General features: G+C 41.3%; 1 long non-coding RNA gene across 1 annotated transcript in view; it reads left to right on the top strand.

Moving 5' to 3' along the window:
• The first annotated feature begins 135 nt into the window (after positions 1-135).
• The window catches only part of LOC140733286 (uncharacterized), a 34,338-nt gene continuing 17,748 nt past the window's right edge, over positions 136-16,725 (top strand). The window contains exons 1-2 of the long non-coding RNA XR_012100255.1: positions 136-1,136; positions 5,780-5,929. This is a non-coding gene — a long non-coding RNA (uncharacterized lncRNA). The remainder of the gene's footprint in view (positions 1,137-5,779; positions 5,930-16,725) is intronic.

Here is a 16,725-nt window from a genome sequence, read left to right as displayed (position 1 = left end):
AGAAATGTGGGGTGGGGGGGGGGGGAATGACAAACTCCAAGCAACTAGAAAGCTGGCCGGCCAAGGGGCGATCGATTGAATGATGCTGCATTGACCAATGGAAAAGCTGGCCTACATTCCATTGATAATAAGCGGCCAATCAGCGTAGCGACGGGGCGGGACTACGGATGCCAAAGTGAAATTTACTGTCCAGTGAAATCCAACGGAAAAGTCGAGGAGGTATTAGAGCTTTCTTGGGAGAAGAAGAGACAAACTGATGAAGAACGTTCGTCCCTGTTCTATACCCAGCAGCCTGGCCAGACAACGAACAGATTTTATTGCACGTCGATGTGAACGTTTTCTTCAAAAATGTTAGAAATCATGCAGTTACCGCTAACATTCAGGCTCATGTCATCTGCTGGCATAGGCGTTAGACTATATTGGTGAAAACACGACCAATTATAGAGGAAGCCGATATAATTTGTATAAACACCTGAGAAGTTGCAATTTTAAATGCATCCACAGTTAACGAAGACCTTTAGCGGTTTCATATTTATTTTGTCTCCCCAGAATTGCACCGGTCTAAAAAAAGGGAAGAAAAGGTGAATAATTCTGAATGCAGAACATTAATTAATATTTGTAACATTAAGTTGAATTGGGCACCACGCTCGAATACTGTAGGTGCAAATTGATTTGAAGGCGACACTTGAGTATTGTGAAGCTCGTTTATCTATTTCCCATGAAGTCGAGGTCAGCTGTGTATGTGCGTCATCCTTTTTAACACAACAATCTGCTTGAATGACTGGAATCCTACTGGTACTCAAACCCAGTCAAAGTATATTATTGGAATTTGGGGTCTTTCCCAAAGGATTTGATGAGTTGAAGCTTACAATGAATATATCTCATTTCTTTTACAAACGGTGATTGTCGAGCCAAAAAAAAGGTGAAAGAAATCCTGCAAGAGCTGTTACCGGAGCTGGTATCTGTAACGTGCTGACTGCGCCTCCTGTTGGCTACAATCAAAACAACTGCATGAGTGAGGAATTGAATTTGCGAATCACAGGTTTCTTTATCAACAAAGACGACTCTTGCAGGCTAAACGATAAAAAGTGGTGATGAGATGAAAGAAGGTGCTCCGCTGCAGCAGTTGGGTGAAGGTTAGACCGATCGTTGTATTCTTCCAGTCTGAATATTGCAGAAAAACCCTGCTGGTGGGTTTCTCCATGAGGGGAGATTAAACAGATTGGGCCTACACCATAGAGATATCCAAAGAAGGAGAAATGGCGATGGTCGAAGCCATCCCTAGCTGGTGTGTCCTGAACCAAGGTTGTAGTCTCAAAGTAAGCGGTTGGCCATTCTGGGACAGCGATGAGAAGAAACCTAATCAATCCATATCCAACACTGAAACAGGCTCTTCCACCCACCTTCCATCATCACGTACTAAACCCTTTTGCCAATAACTTGGTCCATAACAGCAAACAATCTGCTGGAAGAACTCATTTGCTGGTTGAAGTTTCACTTTGAAGCCCTGCATCAGGTTTCTGTGGCAGACTGGTTATTGCTCTCGGTTGCAGCATTGACAGTGTCTTGCCTCTCCATTGGTCCATAATCTTTGTTCTCAAATACACTCTGATGCCCTGGCATTCACTGTGTATCTCCTACTCTTGTTAGTCATCCCTATCATTTCACACTTTAACAGGACTAAATTCCATTTGTCTACTTCACTAACTGAATACTGTCATCCTGTACGCTAAGATTTCCTGCTCCATTGTCAATAACACCACACATTTCCATGTCATTTTCAAGCTTATCTCTCCTAACAGCTATAATTCACTTTGAGGGCAGCGGATCTTTCAAATTCTGTCTGTAAAAGCACTGAGGAGACTCAGAACCGAAGATGTGCGTTTAGGTCGAATGTAGGAGATTAGCTGTGATCATAGTGAATGGCAGATCAGGCACAAGATGGTTAGTTGAAGGATGCCTTTCTTTTTCTTCCATTTCTCCCATTATTATATCAGAATCAGAAGCAAGTTTATTGTCACTGGCCTAGGTCAGTCATTTTGCAGCTGTGGCGCAGTGCAATACATAAAATTACTGCGTTACAACGAGAAGAATTTTTAAAAATATGCAAGAAGAGAAGAATAATGAGGTAATGTTCATTGGTTCATGGACCATCTGACATACTGTTCCTAAAATGTTGATTGTTTCTTCCGCATCCTCTACATCTTCCCCGATGGCAGTAATAAGAAAGAGGCATGTCCTGACTGGTGAGGATCCTTGATGATGGATGCTGCCTTCCTGGGGCACTGCTTTCTCAATGGTTTCATTTGATATCAGAGAATATATACAATATACAACCTGAAATTCCTACTCTCTGCAGACAACCACGAAACAAAAAAAAAGAATGAATGACAGAAAAAGCAACAGAACCCCGAAGCTTCCCCTTCATGTACAAGCAGCAGCAAAAGCATCAACTCTCCCCCTTGCCCTCTTATTCCAGGAGAAAGTACTGGCACTGCCCACCAACACACAACAGGAAGTCCCTAAAGAGACGCCATGATCTGCAGTCTATCGGCAAGGATTCGAGTCATCCTCAAGGCTGCACTCCAAAGGCACCTGTCTTCCAGGCCACACCTGGAAATACCGAAACGTGGCTGATCAGCGAGCTCCGAGAACAGGGACCCATTGCTGAGAAGAACCACGATTTGAGTGCAGCTGTAGATCACAGGCTCTGCCAGGACCCCAGCTGCCTTGAAAAAGAATGAAAAGGCATAAGAGAGAGGAAGAATTTAATCCATTTCGCAGATGAGCTGGGAGATGTCACCCTCCGGCACCATCTTTAGCTCTGTCCTCCTGTTGAAGATGTCTTTGATGGTGGGGAGATTAGTGCCCACGATGGAGTTGGCTGAGTTTTACAACCCACTGCAGCTTTTCTCAATCCTGTACTTTGGAGCCTCCATATCAGGCGGTGTTGCAACCAGTTAAAATGCACTCTGTGATACTTCCGTAGAAATTTGCCTTAGTGACATACCAAGTCTCCTCAAACTTCTAATGATAATGTCGGACCCAGGATAGATCAACTGAGATGTTAATGCCCAGGAACTTGAAGCAGTTCACCCTTTTCACTGCTGATCCCTTGTTGGACTGGCATATGCGCCCTGATTTTATCCTTCCTTATGTCCACAATCAACTCCTTAGTCTTACTGACAATGAGTGCAAGGTTGTGAGATTCTGCCACAAACAGTGTGTCATCGGCAAGTTTATAGATAGTACAACCATACTGATAAGGTGTAATAAGATGAAACATCATCCACCTGAAATATTAATTCTGTTTTATGTTACATTGTTTGCTGAGCTTGGCAATTAGCTTGCAAACATTTCTTGGCTAGCCAGGAAACATCCTCCATGCGCAGTTGTTGGTGTTCCTCTATGGATGTGCTCATGTTTCTATAGGCTTGCCTCAGTTCTGATTAGCTACTCCTTTCAGTTGACCTTGGCCCATGATTCTTTGGTTCTTAAGGGTTCACAGATGGCTTTTCTTTTGATAGTTTGTTTATGGAGTTATCAAGAGGGAACCATGCTTCTAAAAATTCTTGTGCCGCCAGACTATTAATTCTGTTTCTCTCTCCATAAATGCAGACTTGCTGGTTCTTTCTCGTATTTTTGTTTTGATTAATGATGGATACTGATTTGTGACACACATGAGATAGAACATTAAAAGGGTGGCATCAAACAAAAACGCAGGTATTTAGATATTCATTAGACTCTCTTTTGTGTGAAGACCTCAAGAACAGACACTAAATACTTTTCAAAGGCCAGAATTCTTCTGTATTCACAAATATGAATTGTTGAGGTTTTTTCAATTAAGATTTCCAATATGTACTTAATTTGGTTTAGTACATTTTAGAGGAAGTTGTCAAGTAAAGAAAGTAAGGTATAGGCATTTTTCCCTTGTGGCGAAGATTAAGGACATGTATAATTTGTATTTAAAGTATAGAAAATATCCCTGTTAACACCATTGTTAAAAATGGTCATATTCAAATTGCTGTGTAGGCCCCACAATAGGAAGCATTACAAATTCAGATTCCTTAGGGCCCTGCTGATAACAGAACAGCTCTTAATTTACCTGTGAGACATGAATGAACTGTAGAAGCTGCCATGCAAAACAGGAGCAAATGCAGTAGGGCATTGGAGTTAGAAGAACAGTCACATATGCAGGTCAAGTAATGGCAAATGAAGTTTCATAGAGGATTGTGTGGGAAGAAATATAGAGATGGAATTTGTATGCCTGACTAGTGTTGAAATAACCAGAGGTTAGGGTGAGGGTTCTGAAGTACAAGTTGACTTGCAGCAGAAAATTCAAATAATCCAGAGCAACAGTGAGAAATGAATTGATGAGCGAGTATGCAACCAGATCACTTCATTATAGTTTAAACTGATCCATCTGAACTCCATCAATTCTTTGCATGTATATATTATTTTTCATTCAGTTGCTTCCACTTTTATCTGAATTCCTCAGCCTTACCAAGTGAAAATTAGGTTTTATTTCATTTTAGGATTTCCTACTGTCAGTTATGTTGGTGATAAATACATATATCTTACTGCCAGAGTACTGCTTAATCAGGACTCAGATAACCTATGAATTACAACCAGAAAATGCTGGGGATATTCAACAGGTCAGACAGTATCTGTAGGAGAGAGAGAGAGAAACAAAACTAACATTTCAGGTCAATAACCTTATCACTGGAACTGATAAAAGGACATCAACATAAAATGTCAACTCAGTTTCATTCTCTACACATCCAGTCTGACCTGCAGGGTGTTTCAAGCATTTTCTACTTTGTTTCAGATTTCCTACATCTACAAGTCTTGCTTTCATAAATATATCTTTATGAAGCAAGACTGCAAGTTATGATCTCACTCATCAGCTTATTTTTCTGGGCTACTCCAATTTAGTGAAGAGTGTGCAAATTATTCTAGACTCATTGTACCACAGTCGTAAACATAAGTGAAGCTGATGGTGGAAGATGGTATCCTTTCCATTATGTGCACCTCTTACCTGCTTTACCAAATGAGGTATAACATTTTCCTATCTAGGGCATATTACATTTTTCCTTTTCCCACACCAGCTATCCCACTGAACATCACAGGCTCTTTTCTATTATCATTTCAAAAAATGAATTAAGTCTTAGTGAGCTCATTACAGTCAGAAGACCAACAAGATCAGAACAATTTCACACATTGTTACGTTAGAGGAAACTTTGAGCATTGTTGCGGTCCTTGGCCATGCATTACCCTAAATGATAGTAAATGATTTTGTTTTATTCATTGAAATACAGTGCTGAATGGGCCCTATTGGCCTTTCACTCTGCGCCACCCAGCTGTCCCCCAATTTAAACTTAGCCTAATCATGGGACAATTTGTAATGACCAACTGACTACCAAACTACCAATCTTTTGGACTGTGGACAAAAATCAAAGCACCCGAAGGAAACCCATCCTTTCTCAGGGAGGATGTACAAGCTCCTGGAAGAGAGCGGTGGGAATTGAACCCGGGTCACTGGTAACGTAAAGCATTGTGATAACCACTATGCTACTGTGCCACCCTGTGTGGGTAGTTGGTTGGTAACAGTTTGGCAAAAGAAAAGACTAGATATGGAGCTATCAAATCAGACTGTACTGTGAAGCTTAATTTTAACTCTTAATTTAGGTCTTAATGGACTAATTCTGTTCACATCTCTTAAAGTCAATGTTGCTACTCTATGCATGCCAGCAGTTAATTTCCATCTCTATTTATCCAGGAAGCTGGGAGAGAGTTACCTTTTTGAACTACAGCATTCCTTGTTTTGAGAATACTCTGGCAGTGTTGTCGGAAAGGGAATTCCAAGATTTCTACTCTGGCCACAGAAGCGGTATGTTCTGAAGTGAATGTGGGCTTCAAGTGGATAAAGGCAAGTCTAGGTTTTTGTATGTTAGACTTTGTTACTGTGAATTTTCTGATTGACATTGTATTGATACTGTTCACTATTTAATGTAATTTTTTGAGGCTCTCAAAATGTTAATACTGATCCTACTTAATCCTGACACATGGTCAGGTTTCATGAGGCTCTGGTTGGGTTGACAGGTGATACTGAGAAAGTGCTTACTGCATTAATTCATAAAGAGCAGGACAGAACTGATGTGAGTCAAGCCTGCAGACTGAGAACTATATACTTTTGGTATTTGTTCTGACCTGAATCTAACACATCTACCCAGATTCCCTCAGGTTGGTTTGAGCAGTTAAGCTCTACAGAATTCATTGGGCCATATGGATGCTGGTATGTTTCCAGTGTGCTGAAATATCTGGAGAATGAGTCACACTGTTAACAATACCGGAGAGGGTTTCAGCATTGTCAAAACCTCCGTTAAGCCCAAGGTCTGCAGAGTGTGATATCATTCTTTCTCCAATGCTGTCAACACTCCCAATGTGAACATTGAACTGATGCTACATGCTCACCTTTTATTGAAAAACCAACGTTTAATGGCGGAAAGAAAACACTTCTCTATCACATCCCCTCCTTCTCCGCAAAGCACCATCCATATCCTTAACTCCACTAAACCAGTCCTGTTAAATTGATCACTAATTGCTTAGCACAGTGGTTTACAGTGCCTGCTTTCACTGATAGAGGTTCGCTGCTGCCTGTAAGGAGTTTATACGTTTTCCCCATGAACGCGTGTATTTCCTCTGGGTGCTCCCGTTTGCTCCCACATTCCAAAAGGATGTATGGTTAGGGCATGATGGCACTCATGACACTGATTTGCTGCAAATGACACACTTCACTATATGCTTCGATGTACGGACAGTAGGGCCCTGGTCCAAGAGTGAGGAATGACGTGAGGTTTAACAGAGCCAGATTGGAAAGGCCAGGGGGTTGGAGCCAAGGGAAAGGGCCAGGCCAGTCTCCAGCTCAGTGCTTAACAAGGCTTCTTCATCTCTGCACTGAACTGAGGCCGTGGCCTACAGCTAATGAGTTTGTGGATCGGCTGCAGTGATGACTAGCTTCATGACAGTGGACTTACATTCATGAACCTCAGTTCTTAGTGTTATTTGCTTATTTTTATTGTTTGCAAAATTTGCTTTTTTCTGCACAGTTTTTTTCTGTTTGACAGTCTTCTGTTTTTAATGCATTCTGTTGGGTTTTGTTGCTTTTTGGCTACATGTTAGGAAATGAATCTCAAGGTTGTGTATAGTATACATTGATAATAAATATACTTTGAACCTTGACATGTTCTAAATAAAGGTAATCTTTATAAACATATGTGTGAGGGGTTCATTGATTAACATGGTGCTTTTATTTAACTGGCCATGTCAGATTTTGACTCTGAAAGAAGAAGGACACAAAGATTAGGATTTGGTGAGATCAGGTGGGGTTGTGTGAGATACATTAGAACCAGAGGAGAACATGGAATGAGGCTGCTGAAACGTGAGAAGGGTTTGAATATTGACTGGGTGCCGTGATCCTGCTTCACCAAGGCTCGGCACTCTGTCTTCGGGGGAGGGTTGCAGGACAGTTGCTGGACCATGCTTTCTCTGTGCTCTCTCCTGCTGCTGACATCATTCTTATTTCACCTTCTCTGGCAAGAGGGAATATGGCTGCAATCATTGAATAGCTGGTTGTGTTTTCAACCTGTGATTGTGCCTTTTTTACACTAAGGTACACTTTCAATGTACCCCACTGTGCTTGTGCACTTGACACTAAATTGGACTTGACTTGACTTGTAGTGCAAGACATGAGCAGAGGGAAGTGTGCAGAGCTGCACTAGGATGTGTGGATATTTGATCTGAGTCTTGAATCTTGGGGCTGTAGATAGCTGATGCACTGACAGATTAATGAGGCAGATGTTGGGAAAGTGCTTGTGAAAGTGAGTTTATTGACCTTGACCGCGTATGTCAAATTCATTGGTCTTCCTATAGGACTCATCCAGGTCATTGGGGATTGACTCATCACATTCACCTCCCATTGTGGTTTCAGCCTGACTGTACAGACAGAGGACAGACATTGGTGTGTATTGTGAACAAGATTACAGCGTAGGTGATCTAGCTGATCTCCAACCAGAACGCAAGGGAAATTTGTATGTTAAAACTGAAAGTTATATAAAAATGCAAGCTGGTTTCTTAATGCAAGGATGAAAACTTACTAGATCTGTTTTTGTGCTGACATGGAGTGAGATGATACGCACAGATAATTTTTTAATTATTCTTTATCATGTAACTGTACTGGGAATAGTTGTCAAAACTCACATTGCTTTCATTTTGGAAACTTGCTTCAAGAGGTTACAGCAGGTACATTTTCTGAAAACATTTTGGTCAAATAAATACCTGTCATATGCCCTTAGGCCTAGCCTAAGGTAGTTTGCCAAAGATTTGAACCTGGAGTTAAACCTCTCAGCTTATGTGTACATCATCTCAATCAACTGCCCAATGTCAGTTCATGTACAAGGTATATTTCAACAATATGTTTCCTCCAAGAATTTTCATATTCCTAGTAGCATTAAAAAAAAGCATTGATTTGCTCTCCTGCTAGTGACATCCATAGATACATAAAAACATAGAAAACCTACAGCACAATACAGGCCCTTCAGCCCACAATGCTGTGCTGAACATGTACTTACTTTAGAAATTACCTAGGCTTACCCATAGCCCTCCTCTATTTTTCTAAGCTCCATGTATCTATCCAAGTGTCTCTTAAAAGACCCTATCGTATCCACCGCCACCACTGTCGCCGGCAGACCATTCCATGCTCTCGCCACATGCTACATAAAAAATCTTACCCCTGACATTTCCTCTGTACCTACTTCCAAGCACCTTAAAACTGTGCCCTCTCTTTTGAGCCATTTCAACCCTGGGGAAAAACCTCTGACTCGCCACATGATCAGTGCCTCTCATCATCTTATACACCTCTATCAGGTCACCTCTTATCGTCTGTCGCTCCAAGGAGAAAAGGCCAAGTTCACTCAATCTATTCTCATAAGACATGACCCCCCCCCCCCCCCACCAATCCAGGCAACATCCTTGTAAATCTCCTCTGCATCCTTTCTATAGTTTCCACATCCTTCCTGTAGTGAGGTGACCAGAACTGAGCACAGTACTCCAAGTGGGGTCTGACCAGGGTCCTATATAGCTGCAACATTACATTTCAGCTCCTAAACTCAATCCCACGGTTGATAAAGGCCAATACACCATATGCCTTCTTAACCACAGAGTCAACCTGCACAGCCTCGTGATATAGTTCAATATCAAACATTTCCCTACTAACTGCCAGATGTCCTGTATATGGGAGTTGTAGTGGAACAACTACAAAAGAAAAAATTATAAAGGAAAAATTATCAGGACAACTGACAAAAGAAATGGTGCAGTTTGTAAGATGAAAACCAACATCTGAGAAGAAATATCAGCCCTATTAATCTGTCATTAATCTTTCTTTGATTGTTAAATTATTTTTTTGCTCCAGAATCCAGGGCCTGCATTCCCTTGTGTCTTCGCTCTACTTTCTTTGATGCTCTTGTGGTCTGAAATTTATATCAATGCTTTACTATTTACCATAAAAACCTACAAGTTGCTGTATGTTCTTCTGTATAGATAATTAAACAGAATCAAGGTAACTTGGCTGCGCAGATTCAGAGTTGGCTTGCCCCTAGAAAGCAGAGCACGGTAGTGGATGGAATGCATTCTACCTGGAGGTCGGTGGCCAGTGGTGATCTGTTCCAGGACCCCTGCTCCTTCTGATGTTTATAAATGACTTGGATGAGTAATGTTAGGAAGTAGTCTGGAGTCCTGTGAATATAGCAGATATTAATTCAAGCAAGAACCAATCTTCATTTCTTATTGTAAATTGTGAGTAATAAATGAAGTTAAAAGCACTGACTCTCTCACAGACTGAAATTGTATTTGCATCAGCCAAACGATAAGACATTTGTGTTAATTGGGTTGTGTTAATTGCCCCTCAATAATCCAGGCAACTACAGGTTTAAGTTATTTACACCATTGTAAATAAATTCAGGGAAGCTTTCAATGGGCAAATAAAGGACGTTCAGATGCCACCTACTCTAAATATGTACCACAAAGGAACCATTTGTCAACCCAAAATATGGAAGTAAACAGTGTAATTGTAACTATTGAAACTACATTGAATAACCTACTGTTACCTTTGATCTTAAAGCTATAAGAAAGTCATATAGTTGGAGTTTGAGGGTGTCTACCAAGATGGTCTCCAAGAGAAAGTCTGTTTGTCATGATAAATAAAGACTTACATATCCCTAACTCCTGTATCTCTCTGGTGACATTGATCAAACTGGCAACAAGGAAATAGACAAGTGGGATAGTAAGTTTGCAGAAGATACAAGGGTTGGTGTACAAGGTTGTCATTGGTTACAACTGGTCATTGATGGATGCAGAGCTGAGCTGAGAAGTGCCTTTTGGAGTTTAATTTGGAAAAGTGTAGACTGATACAAATTGGAAGGTTGAACAGGATTACAGAGTGGAGTAACAGAAGGATCTTGGGGACTACATCCCATTGATCCCTCAAAGTTGCAGTGCAATTTGACAGGGTGGTTAAGGAGTCTTATGGTGTTTTGGCCTTCATTGGTCAGGGGATTGAGTTCAAGAGCTGCAAGCTAGGGTTGCAGCTCTATAAAACTCTGTTAGACCACACTTAGAGTATTGTGTTCAATTCTGGTCGCCTCATCATAGGAAGGATGTGGAAGCTTTAGAGAGAGTGCTGATGAGGTTTATCAGGATGCTGCCTGGATTAGAGAGCATTTCTTATGAAGAAAGATTGAGCAAGCTAGGATTTTTTCCTTGGAGTGATGGTAGATAAGAAGTGACGTAATAAAAGTGTATAAGATAAAAAGAGGCATAGATAGAGAGGACAGCCAGAGACTTTTACTCAGGGCCAAAATGACTAATATGACAGAGGACATCATTTTAAGATGATTGGAGTAAAGTACAGGGTACTTCCAGTATCAGAGGTATATTTTTATACAGTTTGGTTTTTTTAAACAGCATTGGGTGTGTGAAAACACTGCTAGGGAAGGTGGTAGAGACAGATGTGTTAGGGACACAAGAGACTCTTAGCCCTCCATTTTTCTTTCATGTATGTGCCTATGTGGGAGGGAAGTGTTAGATTGATCTTAAAATATGTTAAAAGGATGGCACAACATCATGGGCTGATCATCTTATACTGTTCTATGTTATATAATAAAATAGATACACATTGAGAGTGATTTTCAAAAGTTAGGGTCTTTTAAGAGACTCCTGGAGAGGTACATGGAGTTTAGAAAAATAGAGGGCTATGGGTAACCTTAGGAAATTTCTAAAGTAAGTATGTGTTCAGCACAGCATTGTGGGCCGAAGGGCCTGGATTGTGCTGTAGGCTTTAGTGTTTCTATGTTAAAGGTGCCATCATTTTAGACAAATAATAATGTCTTTCATTATATACTCCAACAGTTTATGAATTAAATTTATTATTTTGTTTCCATGGGACCCTGTTGTCTGTGGTGCTAAACTTGTGATGTCTGTGCTGGTTGAAGAAATTGTATTTGGACAAAGCTGAAGGAGTATGTTCATGAGGCAAATGTAGTTTGATGCTAGTAGTGTCACAACAGCTATTAGAACATGTTATCTTTACCACTGTTAAACGTTAAAGTCAATGTGGGATTCCATTTGAGCTCACTGAAATGAATCCAATAAAAATGTCCCGCTGGGGAACTTGGCAGGCTGTACTCTCTCTCCCCCATGAACACACTGACTAGACTGAGAGGGAACACATCTGCAGAACATTCACCAATAAAACATCCTTGTAAGCCACTCAGATTCAACCTTCTTCAACTGATCACCACCAGAGTGAGATATGGGATAACTTTCCATGAGAGGAAATGACATTGAAAATCATTCATCTGAAGATAAATTCTGACCTGTAGAACTGACAGTTTTTGACCAACACTAAATGTTCATTACTTTACGTTCAAAAGGATACATATCTTGCTTTAAAACCCTTCTGAGACTGGTTGTCTGGTGTCCAAAAGTGGCCTGATCTCTGCAGCATCCACTTTGCAAAGAAGAAAATGTGTCATCTCTGAAATCAAGCTCTCCTCAACTAATGAACTCATGCAAACTGATGGTAGTTAAGATGGTGGGGGTTGCTCGGAGTAGGGAGGGAAGGCTAGATCAGGATTAGTAGGACAAAAAACAGGGGGTCTAAGTGCATTGTAAATGTTATTCTAAGTGGGAAACTAACATTCATCTTTGCATATCTGGAATTAATGTGTGATACATTCCATTCACATTTAGCTGTCCTGCAATAACTAACATGAAAAACATCAGGGATATATCCTACCAAAAATCTGATTCAAGTTCAGCAATGATTTAAAAATTATCATCTGCTATTCATTTATAGATCTCTTCCAGCAGTTGTTTTCACAGTATTGCTTTCCTATCCTTACCAGCAGGGAGAGTAAAGGGGGCCTTTACTGCCAGTAACTAGAGGTGTTCTACAGGGTCATTGTTGTGTCCATTGTTTTTCATGTTATATGTTAGTGACCAGGATGATGGAATCGATGACTTTGTGGCCAAGCATTCAGATGATACAAAGTTATGTGGAGGGGCAGGTAGTGTTGAGGAAGCAGAGAATTTGCAGTAGGATTTGGGACAGATTAGTCCAACGGGCAAAGAAGTGGCAAATGGAATGCGGCGTACTGAAGTGTATAGCCATGCTCTCTGGTAGAGGGAATAAAGGCATAGACTATTCTCTAAACAGGGAGTGAATTCAGAAGTTGAAGACCTGGGAGTCGTAGTGCAGAATTTCCTAAAGGTTCACTTGCAGGTTGAGTCAGTAAGCAAATACAATGATGGTATTCACTATTTTGAGAGGATGAGAATATAAAAGCAAGGATGTATAAGCTGTTGTTCAGACCATAGTTGGGGTTTTATGGCAGTTGTAGGCTCCATATCCAAGGAAGGATGTGTTGGCACTAGAGAGGGCCCAGTGAGGTTTACAAGAATGAAAGGATTAACATATGAGGAACGTTTTATAGCTCTGGGCCTGTACTTACTGGTGTTTAGAAGAATTAGAGTAATCTTCCAAACCTATCCAATATTGTAAGGCCTGGATAGAGTGGACATGGAAAGGATGTTTCCAATAGTAGGAAACTCTGGGACTAGAGGGCACAGACTCGGACTACAGGGACATCAATTTAGAAAAGAGATGAGGAATTTCTTTAGCCAGAGGGTGGAAAATCTGTGGAATTCATTGCCACATTTGGTTGTGGAGGCTAAGTCATTGGTTATATTTGAAGACTGTTTCCTGATTGGTCAGAGTGTCAAAGGTTATGGGGAGTAGTCAGCATAATGGGACCGAGAGGGAAGATAAATAAGCCATGCTCGAATGGTGGAGCAGGCTCGATGGGCCGTATAACCTAATTCTGCTCTTATGCTTTAAGATCTTATGGTAACGTTATTTTTGGAGCAATCAGAATGACATGGGTTTAGAATTGTAACCAGACAAAGTAACTTGAGTTCAGTTTGTGTCATGAACCCAGTACAGCAGTTTGCTCTTTCAACCCTGGATGGGTTTGATGCACCCATCAATAACTCTCTGAGACGTGAGGCGAGATATCGGCTTTTATTGACTGGAAGAAAGAACAAGCAGCAATTGACCACCATGCTATATCCTGGAGACTGAGAGGCAGGGCTCAGGCCCCAATCGCCTTTATACCGGGATCTGTGAGAGGAGCCACGGTCAGTGGGAGGAGCCACAGGAGCAGTCAGTGGGGGGACGTGTCCAGACAGGTATATGTAGTTCACCACAGGGTTCAACTTGTCTTTTTGTTTTGACTAAGGCACCAGAGAGCGGATTGCACATGGCCATGAGGCTGTGAGGGAATCTCACAGCACAGAATATCAAAAGGACAAATATGTACAGGGAAACATCTTACAAGCAAGCGACTGGAAAACTGTGTTCACAACCTGGTGGCTGGAGGGGTGTGGGAGACAGACCCTTCCTTTGTGAACATCATCTTTTTTTGTCCCTGTTGTTTTCTTTTTGTTAAGCATCTTTGTTTCTTCCTGATTATTGAATTAACTGATCGCTATACCTTCCAAATTTTTGGATAATTTTCAGTGTTGGATGCTACTATGTAAATGCAAGTTACTGGCTCGAATTTTCATGGAAAGCATGTCCCATAATTGTTTAGAATTCAGGGCTACAGCATAAGTATGGAAACACTAATGTCAGGAGTCCAGCAATGGAACAAGAACTTCCTGTAGGTCTCCAGAGCTCACAATCAGTTTCTTCCTTTTGAATAGCTACCAAGTTAAAGTTGGCATAGAAACATTGAATTATACAGTCTTTGAATCATTTCAAAGGAGAAAACAGGCTGCAAGGGTCTTTGGTAATTTAGTTTAATTTATTGAGTCTACCTAGATACTTTTACTCAGGTCTATGTAATTAAAATTAAACCATAATATTTAATTAATTTAATTATTTAATCTCATTTAATTATAAGATAATAACTTTGTAGTTGTTTTTGATGATATCTCAATGGCAGTGGCATTTAGAAATGTTTAACCTCCTAGGGCAGTTTTGATGATTGGCTATGGCCTGAGTGTTCTTGGCAAGTGACGCACATGTCATAGTGTGGACTCACCAGGAGAGTGAGTGACAAGTGTGAGCAGTGACCTGCTGCATGGAAACTCTCGGTCTTTGCTTTGGATAGTGGAAGCCAAACAGATCATTTTGTCATTTACATCTGCTGCCTACTCTGAACTGAATTGAATTGACTTTATTTCTTTCATCCTTCACATACCTGGGGAGTAAAAATCTTTATGTTATGTCTCCGTCTAAATGTGTAATGTGCAATTTATAGTAATTTGTAGTAAATAGTATGTACAGCAGTCAATATAGCATAGAAATACAATTGTACCAGCATGAATTAATCGGTTTGATGGCCTGGTGGGAAAAGCGTGTTGGTCCTCGCTTTTATGCTGCAGTATTGTTTCCTGTATGGCTGTAGCTGGAACAGTTTGTGATTGGGGTGACTCAGGTCCCCAATGATGCTTCGGGCCCTTTTTACACACCTGTCACTGTAAATGTCCTGAATAGTGGGAAGTTCACATCTACAGATGCACTGGGCTGTCGCACCACTCTCTGCAGAGTCCTGCGATTGAGGGAAGTACAGTTCCCATACCAGGCAGTGATGCAGCCAGTCAGGATGCTCTCAATTGTACCCCTGTAGAAAGTCCTTAGGATTTGGGGAGTCGGCTGAGGTGAAAGAGGCACTGTTGTGCTTTTATCACCACACAGCTGGTATGTACAGACCACGTGAGTTCCTCGGTGATGTGTATGCCGAGGAACTTAAAGCTGTTCACCCTCTCAACCCCAGATCCATTGATGTCAATAGGTCTGTCTCCATCCCACCTGGTCTACAATCAGCTCCTCTTTTCAGAAGATTTTTGTCCTAGGTTAATTTTTGCAGATATTTTAAATTAGTTCTGGGGATTCGACATGAACCTTCTGTGCCACTCCATAGCAACTAACAGGAACTTCACACACCCAAAAAGAACCAGTGATGTGTATGCAACACACACATGCACAAATCTCACATCTACACACATATGCCTCTCTCTCTCTCTCTCTCCCTCCCCTCTCCTCTCTCTCTCACTCTCCCCCTCCCCACCACATACACACACCTCTCACATATACACTCATATGGCCATGCATCCATAGGCAGGCGCGCGCACACACACACACACACACACACACACACACACACACACACACACACACACACACACACACACACACACACACACACACACACACACACACACACACACACACACACACACACACACACACACACAACCATAAGGCATCACAGCAGAATTAGGCTATTCGGCCCACTGAGTCTTCACCATTCCATCATAGTTGATTGTATTAGGCCCCTCAAAGCCATTTTCCTGCCTCCTCCCTGTAACTTTAGACACTCTTTACTGATCAGGATCCTATCAATCTCCATTTTAAATGTATTCATTGACATGGCCTCCATGGCAGTCTGTGGCAATGAATTCCACAAACTCACCACCATTTGGCTAAAGAATTCCTCCTCATCTCTGTTTGAAATGGCGTCCTTCCTTTAGACCAGAGATTACCAACCTTTTTTAAACCATGGAGCCTTATCATTAACCAAAGGGTCTATGGATCCCAAATTGGGAACCCCTGTTTTAGACTCTCACTTGTCCTCCTTTCTATGAATAAAGTTTCTGTGATTCTTTACTGCTTTGAAGCTGATTCAAAATCACTCAGGTCCTGTCAATCATACAACAGATTTTGCAATTAAATCAAATGTTTCCCATATCAGTAAACCCCCCTCCCCACGACTCTTAAAAAAACAATAAAGTTAATCAATGGGATCTTCAGATGACTACTTTCTTGTTCTTCTATAAAATGCACAGATTTTGACTGCTGTCTCCTCTCAATCAAGAATGCCAACTGGGCCAGTGACATAACTTATATATTGAGGTGAGCAGAGCAGGTCAGAGGCAGGGTGTGCTGCAGTGAGTGACACACTCTCTGGCAGTGCACTGGAAAAGCACAAGCCAGAAGTCCAGTAGAATGCTCTCTAACTCAACAACACTTGAGGAGATGAATACATTTCAGGACAAAGCGGCCTGCTTGATTAGAATCTAACAACTACCCTAAATATTCATTCC

The sequence above is a fragment of the Hemitrygon akajei genome, chromosome 9, assembly GCF_048418815.1.
Source record: "Hemitrygon akajei chromosome 9, sHemAka1.3, whole genome shotgun sequence".
NCBI lineage: Eukaryota > Metazoa > Chordata > Chondrichthyes > Myliobatiformes > Dasyatidae > Hemitrygon > Hemitrygon akajei.
This window is presented reverse-complemented; position numbering and strand designations above follow the sequence as displayed.